Consider the following 9,895-nt stretch of genomic DNA (forward strand, 5'->3'; position numbering starts at 1 on the left):
ACGCTGATACCCCATATGTGAGGGTAAACCCCTGTTTGGGCACACAGGAGAGCTCGGAAGGGAAGGAGCACTGTTTTACTTTTTCAACGCAGAATTGGCTGGAATTGAGATCGGACGCCATGTCGTGTTTGGAGAGCCCCTGATGTGCCGAAACAGTGGAAACCCCCCAATTATAACTGAAACCCTAATCTAAACACACCCCTAACCCTAATTCCAACGGTAACCCTAACCACACCTCTAACCCTGACACACCCCTAACCCTAATCCCAACCCTATTCCCAACTGTAAATGTAATCTAAACCCTAACCCTAACTGTAGCCCCAACCCTAACCCTAACCCTAGCCCTAACCCTAGCCCTAACCCTAGCCCTAACCCTAGCCCTAACCCTAGCCCTAACCCTAGCCCTAACCCTAGCCCTAATGGGAAAATGGAAATAAATACATTTTTTTTTATTTTTCCCTAACTAAAGGGGTGATGAAGGGGGGTTTGATTTACTTTTATAGCGAGTTTTTTAGCGGATTTTTATGATTGGCAGCCGTCACACACTGAAAGACCCTTTTTATTGCAAAAAATATTTTTTGCAATACCACATTTTGAGAGCTATAATTTTTCCATATTTTGGTCCACAGAGTCATGTGAGGTCTTGTTTTTTGCGGGACGAGTTGACGTTTTTATTGAAAACATTTTCGGGCACGTGACATTTTTTGATCGCTTTTTATTCCGATTTTTGTGAGGAAGAATGACCAAAAACCAGCTATTCATGAATTTCTATTGGGGGAGGCGTTTATACCGTTCCGCGTTTGGTAAAATTGATAAATCAGTTTTATTCTTCGGGTCAGTACGATTACAGCGATACCTCATTTATATCATTTTTTTATGGTTTGGCGCTTTTATACGATAAAAACTATTTTACAGAAAAAATAATTATTTTTGCATCGCTTTATTCTCAGGACTATAACTTTTTTATTTTTTTGCTGATGATGCTGTATGGTGGCTCGTTTTTTGCGGGACAATATGACGCTTTCAGCGGTACCATGGTTATTTATATCTGTCCTTTTGATCGCGTGTTATTCCACTTTTTGTTCGGCGGTATGATAATAAAGCGTTGTTTTTTGCCTCGTTTTTTTTTTTTTTTTTCTTACGGTGTTTACTGAAGGGGTTAACTAGTGGGACAGTTTTATAGGTCGGGTCGTTACGGACGCGGCGATACTAAATATGTGTACTTTTATTGGGTTTTTTTTTTATTTAGATGAAGAAATGTATTTATGGGAATAATATTTTTTTTTTTTTTCATTATTTTGGAATATTTTTTTTTTATTTTTTTTACACATTTGGAAAAATTTTTTTTAACTTTTTTACTTTGTCCAGGGGGGGGACATCACAGATCAGTGATCTGACAGTTTGCACAGTACTCTGTCAGATCACTGATCTGACATGCAGCGCTGCAGCCTTCACAGTGCCTGCTCTGAGCAGGCTCTGTGAAGCCACCTCCCTCCCTGCAGGACCCGGATCCGCGGCCATCTTGGATCCGGGGCTGGAGGGAGCAGGGAGGGAGGTGAGACCCTCGCAGCAACGCGATCACATCGCGTTGCTCCGGGGGTCTCAGGGAAGCCCGCAGGGAGCCCCCTCCCTGCGCGGTGCTTCCCTGCACCGCCGGCACATCGCGATCATCTTTGATCGCGGTGTGCCAGGGGTTAATGTGCCGGGGGCGGTCCGTGACCGCTCCTGGCACATAGTGCCGGATGTCAGCTGCGATAAGCAGCTGACACCCGGCCGCGATCGGCCGCACTCCCCCCGTGAGCGCGGCTGATCGGCTATGACGTACTATCCCGTCCAGGGTCAGATAAGCCCAGGGCACCTCGACGGGATAGTACGTCTAAGGTCACAGAGGGGTTAAAGAGCCCGCGTCTTTTTTTTTTTTTCTTCTTTCTCCTCCTGCAGCGCCGGCCGCCCCCCGCATTGTGCCGCCCGGGGCGGCCCGCCCCCGCACCCCCTTTCCTACGCCACTGCCTGTCTAAATGGGCCTCAATACAATTGCATTGACAGGGTGCAGCGGACCCAAGTAAAATGGCAACCGCACAGGTGCAATACCAAATGAAAGGCCAGCCTTCAATTAGGGATTGGCCGTGTGGCACACCAATGCAAAAAAAAAAAAAATACTCTGTATGTGGCAATGTTCACACAAGGAATGCAGAGCATCTGGTTCTCAGCCTATTAATGACGCGCTATGGCGGGCTGCCCAGTGCTGACTATTTTTGTGGTTTTCATGTTAAAGTAGGACTGGCAAACGTAAGGACCCTTGACGCGGGTTGCCAGCTTACATATTATGGCCAGAATATCAACCAATACCTTACATATATTGATATGTTTTTTTTCACGTTATATTTTTTTTTAGGGTGCAGTTGGGCCCAAACGGTTCTGTAAACTGTGGCCTCTGTTCACACAGGATGCATTATAGTCAGCACTGGGCAGCCCGCCATAGCACGTCATTAATAGGCTGAGAACCAGATGCTCTGCATTCCTTGTGTGAACATTGCCACATACAGAGTATTTTTTATATTTTTTTTGCATTGGTGTGCCACACGGCCAATCCCTGATTGAAGGCTGGCTGTCTCATTTGGTATTGCACTTGTGCGGTTGCCATTTTACTTGGGTCCGCTGCACCCTGTCAGTGCAATTGTATTGAGGCCCAGGTAGACAGTTAGGCATCTCTGCCTGTTTTTGACATAAAACCATAGAAATGAAGCCGGGTGTACTTAGTTTTTCTCATGACTGTCCCGAGGACTCAACAGCACACGATCAGGTTCAATATCTTCTGCATATAAAGGATTGTTCGGACCCGATGGAGGATCCTTTGGTGGCCCTGTCTGACTCTATGAAGTCATGATATCGCCTGCATAGACCGTAGTATGCAGAGAATTCCTCCCAGGCCCCGGAAGCCGTCATCTCAGTGCAGTTTGATGGCAGCACGTAATCTCAGACCTCCGAGTCCATAAATCAGGGAGACTTGTGAGATGACGATATATTCTTGGCTTTGGGGCGAGTTTGGTTAGAGCATAATAAAAGTAAATAGACTTTTTGAAGAGGTTTATAGTATCCTCCGCGATCAAGAAGAAGAGATATCACATCTATAAAACAGAGCCAGTGGCTCGGTAAACAGCCGCTCAAATGACTGGCTGGTCCCATAACGCTGCGCCGCAGCGAAGAGGCCAACAGCATGGACGCACGAGGCAGGAGCAGGAGACAAGCCACGCTTTTATTGTCACTTATATCCCAATCTCAGGCAATCTGACCACAACGACCGCGGGAAGGCGGAAAAAAGTCATTCACTGGGTGAGTGGACCAGGGGAGGGGGAGCAGGTGATGGCCGCAAGATAGCTGCCTCCGCAGGCTCAGTGCACTCTGGATTGTAGGGGGATGTGATTAGAGAAAAGGGGGTGAAGAGCAGCCACTTCTTATATTAAGACCCCCAGGTCATTTCAGGTCTCCCCACAGCTAAATACATTCTGTTCAGGGGGAAGAAGAGTGATAAAAGCAAAGGCCATCACTACAGGAGAAGCCACCCAGCGTTCACACAGTCCAGAGTGGCAACGGGTGCAGAAATGGGCGCCCTAGGGGTCTCGAAGGCCCCGCTGTTACATAGCGCATATATATGGCATGGCAGACATGTATACTTGAGGTTTTGTCTCTGGAAACTGGGAAAGCTGGGTGACAACTAATAAAGGCAGAATCGTGGCTGAGATTAGAGTTCTCTACCTGAACACCCCACACACGAGCAGCGTCCTGAGTGACAGGCAGGAATTACAGACAGAAGAGGTCACTTGTCTTGTGGATTTGGGTCCTCATCGTGTCATTCTTCCAAAACTCAACTCTATCTTTCCACCCATGTCAGTAGTGATCTATCATTTACCAAGAGCTCAGCATCCTGCGGCACTTCAACTACAACTCCCAGCATCCCCAGACGCTATAAGCAATCAGCTGGCTGCAGGGTCCTGCTGGGAGTTGTACTGGAGCTGCACACAGCTCTCCTGACCTGATGGTTTGCTACAATGTTTATGTGCAGATACAATGTGTCTTAGTCCAAAGGATTCTAAAGACAGGATACAAATGTGTCAACCTCTCTGCAAATGGGAGAATCAAATTCATTCACACTTCACACTTGCGAGTTTTACGGACGTAAGAGCGCAGAAACTACGTCCGTAAAACTCGCAAAACATACGGCACAATTATTCTCTATGCCCCTGCTCCTATCTGTGGTATTAAACTGATCAGTATTATACGGCTTTCTACGGCCGTAGAAAATCGCAGCATGCTGCGTTTGTCACCGTATTGCGCAAATAAAACGTCAATGAAAGTCTATGGAAGCCCCAAAAATACGGATTACACACGGACCAGCAGTGTGACTTGCGAGAAATACGCAGCAGTGTTAGAGAGAAAAGCCGGTAATTCAGCGCAGTGTACAGTAAAATCACACTGACAGCTTACAGTAGAATAGGTAGAATAAATGTGTACACATAGAATAGGTATATATGTATATATATATATATGTCAGTGAGACACATATATTTCTTCCAGCGCTAGACAGCTTTAAAGCCGGTAATTCAATTACCGGCTTTTGCTTTCTCCTTCCTAAACCCGACATGATTTGAGACATGGTTACATACTGTAAACCATCTCATATCACCATTTATTTGCATATTCCACACTACTAATGTCAGTAGTGTGTCTATGCAAAATTTGGCCGTTCTAGCTAGTAAATTAAGGGGTTAAATGGCGGAAAAAATTGGCGTGGGCTCCCGCACAATTTTCTCCACCAGAGTGGTAAAGCCAGTGACTGAGGGCAGATATTAATAGCCTGGAGAGGGTCCATGGTTATTGGCCTCCCCCTGGCTAAAAACACCTGCCCCCAGCCACCCCAGAAAAGGCACATCTGGAAGATGCGCCTATTCTGGCACTTGGCCACTCTCTTCCCATTCCCGTGTAGCGGTGGGATATGGGGTAATGAAGGGTTAATGTCACCTTGCTATTGTAAGGTGACATTAAGCCAGATTAATAATGGAGAGGCGTCAATTATGACACCTATCCATTATTAATCCAATACTAGTAAAGGGTTAAAAAAATACACAAACACAATATTAAACATTATTTTAATGAAATAAAAACAAAGGTTGTTTTAATATTTTATTGAACGCCCAATCCAATCACTGAAGACCCTCGTTCTGTAACAAAAAAAACATAATAAACCAACAATATCCTTACCTTCCGCAGATCTGTAAAGTCCAACGATGTAAATCCATCTGAAGGGGTTAAAATATTTTGCAGCCACGAGCTTTGCTAATGCAACATTGCTCATGTCTGCAAAACCCCGGAGAATGAAGGTAAAGTAGGTGAATGACCTATATTTACCTGCATTTGCGGTGAGGCGCCCTCTGCTGGTTGTTCCTAGATCATGGGAACTTTCCTAGAAAGCTCCCTGGCTCGAGTTCATATGAGGACAACCAGCAGAGGGCGCCCTCTTATGATCTCGAGCCAGGGAGCTTTCTAGGAAAGTTCCCACGATCTAGGAACAGCCAGCAGAGGGCGCCTCACCGCAAATTCAGGTAAATATAGGTCAATGACCTACTTTACCTTCATTCTCCGGGGTTTTGCAGACATGAGCAATGTTGCATTACCAAAGCTCGTGGCTGCAAAATATTTTAACCCCTTCAGATGGATTTACATAGTTGGACTTTACAGATCTACGGAAGGTAAGGATATTGTTGGTTTATTATGTTTTTTTTGTTACAGAACGAGGGTCTTTTAATCCTTTACTAGTATTGGATTAATAATGGATAGGTGTCATAATTGACGCCTCTCCATTATTAATCTGGCTTAATGTGACCTTACAATAGCAAGGTGACATTAACCCTGCATTACCCCATATCCCACCGCTACACGGGAATGGAAAGAGAGTGGCCAAGTGCCAGAATAGGCGCATCTTCCAGATGTGCCTTTTCTGGGGTGGCTGGGGGCAGTTGTTTTTAGCCAGGGGGGGGCCAATAACCATGGACCCTCCCCAGGCTATTAATATCTGCCCTCAGTCACTGGCTTTACTACTCTGGCGGAGAAAATTGTGCGGGAGCCCACGCCAATTTTTTCCGCTATTTAACCCCTTAATTTACTAGCTAGAACGGCCAAATTTTGCATAGACACGCTACTAAAATTAGTAGTGTGGAATATGTAAAAAAAATGGTGATATGAGATGGTTTACTGTATGTAAACCATGTCTCAAATCATGTCGGGTTTAGGAAGGAGAAAGCAAAAGCCGGTAATTGAATTACCGGCTTTCTGCTATATCGCGCTGGATGAAATATTAATATATATACATATATGTGTCTACTGACATATATATATATATATATATATAGACAGTATATATATATATATTTTTTTTTAACACATGGATCCCTTGTATATCCGTATGTCGGTTTTGCAAGCCTGCAATAAAAACACGCAGTACGGATGACATACGGATTACATACGGAGGATGCCATGCGCAAAAAACGCTGAAACACCCTGCCTACGGAGGAGCTACGGACCACTATTTTCGGGACTTTTCAGCGTATTACGGCCGTAATATACGGACCGTATTTTCATACGCTGAGTGTGAAGCCGGCCTTAGTCGAATATTTGGTGATTCGTCTTCTGCAATTACAGAAAAATGACAGGTAAAATACAGATAAATTCTAGAAGCTCAGAAAAGGGCTAAAATCTAAAATGATTTCTTCTCGCTGTGACCTTCGCCTGTCCAGCCACCATCCCATCTATGCTCCGATCAGTCTGCCGCATCCCGGTATCATCAGCCCCCTTCGCATTTCACTAGGCCTCAAGATGTTGCGATGATCGGCGACCTCATAATGACGCAATTTTTAAGTCAATTCAATGCCAATTGATTTTCCTAACCCAATTTGGGCGGATTTTCAGATCCAGATTTCAGCAGATCCACTCATGAGTATTTGTCCATCAGTCCCTCCTCGGACTCTACTTTCTGCACTCAGTGCTCTTAACCACTGAGCCATCCCATCTTTTTCCTATCTTATGATACAAATCTTCCATCAGCCACTATTTTGTTGAAAATTTTAAGACACCAGAACAGAAAAACTGCTGCGGCGGCCTCTTCCTCCCTGGGGGTGACACTGCCTGTATTGGAAATCCCTTACAAAGACGCATCGGCCTGTCTATATATCAATATCTGTATTTATGGCTGCAGATCCGAGGGTCAATCAATCCGCAGCTCGCAGTTAAGAAGTGATTTAACCCTGAGGTCTGTGTAATAAACTGCACCGGAAATCGGTCAATTATTGGCTGTGGACGGATATAAAAGCCTTTTCTTTATGTCATCCTGGAGTCCGGTGATATCAGAGGAACAAATCCTATATAGAAAATGAGGAAAATGTTGATTGTGTCTCTTGGGGTTCACAGATAGCGGTCAGAGAAGAAGGCGCGGATCGCGCATATTCAGGGCGAGACCTCGCTTTCATGATGGACATTAATGGTAATACTTTCCCAGTCACATCACAAGCGGCCGTCTCAATGTCTCATTCCCTTTCTGATGCAGGAGCCAATATCTCTAAGCCGACTGGAAAAGTCTGCGTCCGCTCAGCTGTGACAGTGAGAGAAGGTCGTGTTTATTGCAAACCGCATATAAAGATGATGAGGCCGGGCAGAGACGAAACGAGAGAAATACACAATGCTGGGTGTAATGATCCCGGCCTCTCTTCGCGCCCTATCAGCACTTAGGAAAAAGGAATCGAAATGTAGAATTTACTCAGGAAAAGGATCAGACAAGTAATACAGATATAAAAGCAAATTCAGCAGAAAAGTAACAGAAATAAAAACGACGAGAGCGAAAAATCAGTAAGATACTAAACACCCATACAATAATAAATAATATCCTAATAACTCACTGAATCAACCTTGGTCCTGAGTAATGTCCACGATGATCACCTGGTACCCCGAAGCACCAAAGCTTTATTCACAATATGCAAAGGATGGAAGAGGTGCATCGCCAAGGGGTGAGAGTCACCGAAAGACTTGAGCTGCTGTCACACTATTAGTATTTGGTCAGTATTTTACATCAGTATTTGTAAGCCAAAACCAGGAGTGGGTGATAAGTACAGAAGTGGTGCATATGTTTCTATTATACTTTTCCTCTAATTGTTCCACTCCTGGTTTTGGCTTACTAATACTGATGTAAAATACTGACCAAATACTGCTGGTGTGACAGCAGCCTTAGGCAGTCAGCAACATTTCAGTTACAAAGTCTGTTATTTGGGTGGATTCTACAGTCTGGGATTTAGGAAAGACTGAAAGTTTGGGGTCGTTCCTGTACTCCACACCAAGGTTTATGCCCCTGAAATAAAGCTCCAGGTGCCGATCTACAGTAGAGGTGATTAAATGGGAAGATGCCTGTGAGAGGAGAGAGGAAAATCTGGGTGTCTAGAGAACTCGGGAAGGGGAGATCTGCTGAAAATAATAAAACGCTCTGCAAGAAAGGATGCGCTTTTTTGTGGCCGATAGAAGGTGAGGTCCTGCCTGTTGTGGAGATTGGGTATAATATACCGTGCCTAAGGAAACGGTCTTGAATTGTTTGCATCTTTCTACAATTTTATTTTATAACCTACCATTTGTTTCTAATCTTCCACGGGACGGTTATCTTTACCAGTGACGTCAGAACTCATGCAACAGATATGTAACTATCAGAGGCGTATCTAAGGTTTCTGGCACCCGGGGCATGAATTCCTTTTGGAGCCCCCCCAGGACAAATGTGATTTGCACACTTAGTCATGTACCGACGAGCTCCTCTCCCTAATGCTCTCAATAGTCAGTGAAAAACAGAGAAGCAGAAGAGAAGCTCGTTGTCACGGGACCACAAGTATGAAAATCCCATATGAGTGACGTGTCCATGTGACGACTACTGGAAACTGCAGAGCTGAATCCTGACATCGCAGCTTCTGAATTCTCACAACTCATGCACTGCACACTTTTAGGATTCTCCCTTGCTGGTGGACGGTCATGTCAGCACAAGCATGTGATTTGTATACTTCTGACCACATTCCGACTAGACGTTCCCGGCCTCACTCAGTCAATTTTCATTGATGGAGGCCACACACGTCTAGTCAGCATGTGACCACATATATGTAAATCCCCAGCATGAGAGAATCCTGACAGCGTGCAGGGCGCACTGTGAGAACTCAGAGGTCTGTAGTCACAAAGAATAACTGCAGACTCATCACAAACCTGGACATCCCCTTTAATGCTCCTAACATAAATAAAAACATGAGAGTTAGTCAGTATCACAAATAACATTTGCATCCAGGTACCTTATAGATGACGTCATCTCTGGAGTCGTTCTCCTTCTTTTCTTCATCTTGTCTAGATCCCATGATGAGTTTTCTCATCCACAGCTGTCTCTGCAGACTTCCATCTTCTCCGTTCTTTTGCAGAAAATCTCCTCATGATGCCCTTAAAGATACAAGTGTCATTATAATGCTCCTGAATAAAAAAATGCCCCTCACTATATTGTCTGCACAAAATATGACCACCACACTCTCCCTCTTATGGTACATACTCTTCACACTGACCTCTCCTTTCTATAACGGCCCCCTCTTCACACTGTCCTCACACTGTGTTCCCCCTATAGGGCCAAGTATTTATACTCCATATTTATACTCCATCCTCCCACCCTGTGTGCATGGCTCCCCCATCTTCCCACTCTGTGTGCATGGCTCCCCCATCTTCCCACCCTGTGTGCATGGCTCCCCTATCCTCCCATCCTGCATGCATGGCTCCCCCATCTTCCCACCCTGCGTGCATGGCTCCTCCATCTTCCCACCCTGTGTGCATGGCACCCCCA

Source organism: Ranitomeya imitator, chromosome 1, assembly GCF_032444005.1.
Source record: "Ranitomeya imitator isolate aRanImi1 chromosome 1, aRanImi1.pri, whole genome shotgun sequence".
In the NCBI taxonomy this organism is placed as follows: domain Eukaryota; kingdom Metazoa; phylum Chordata; class Amphibia; order Anura; family Dendrobatidae; genus Ranitomeya; species Ranitomeya imitator.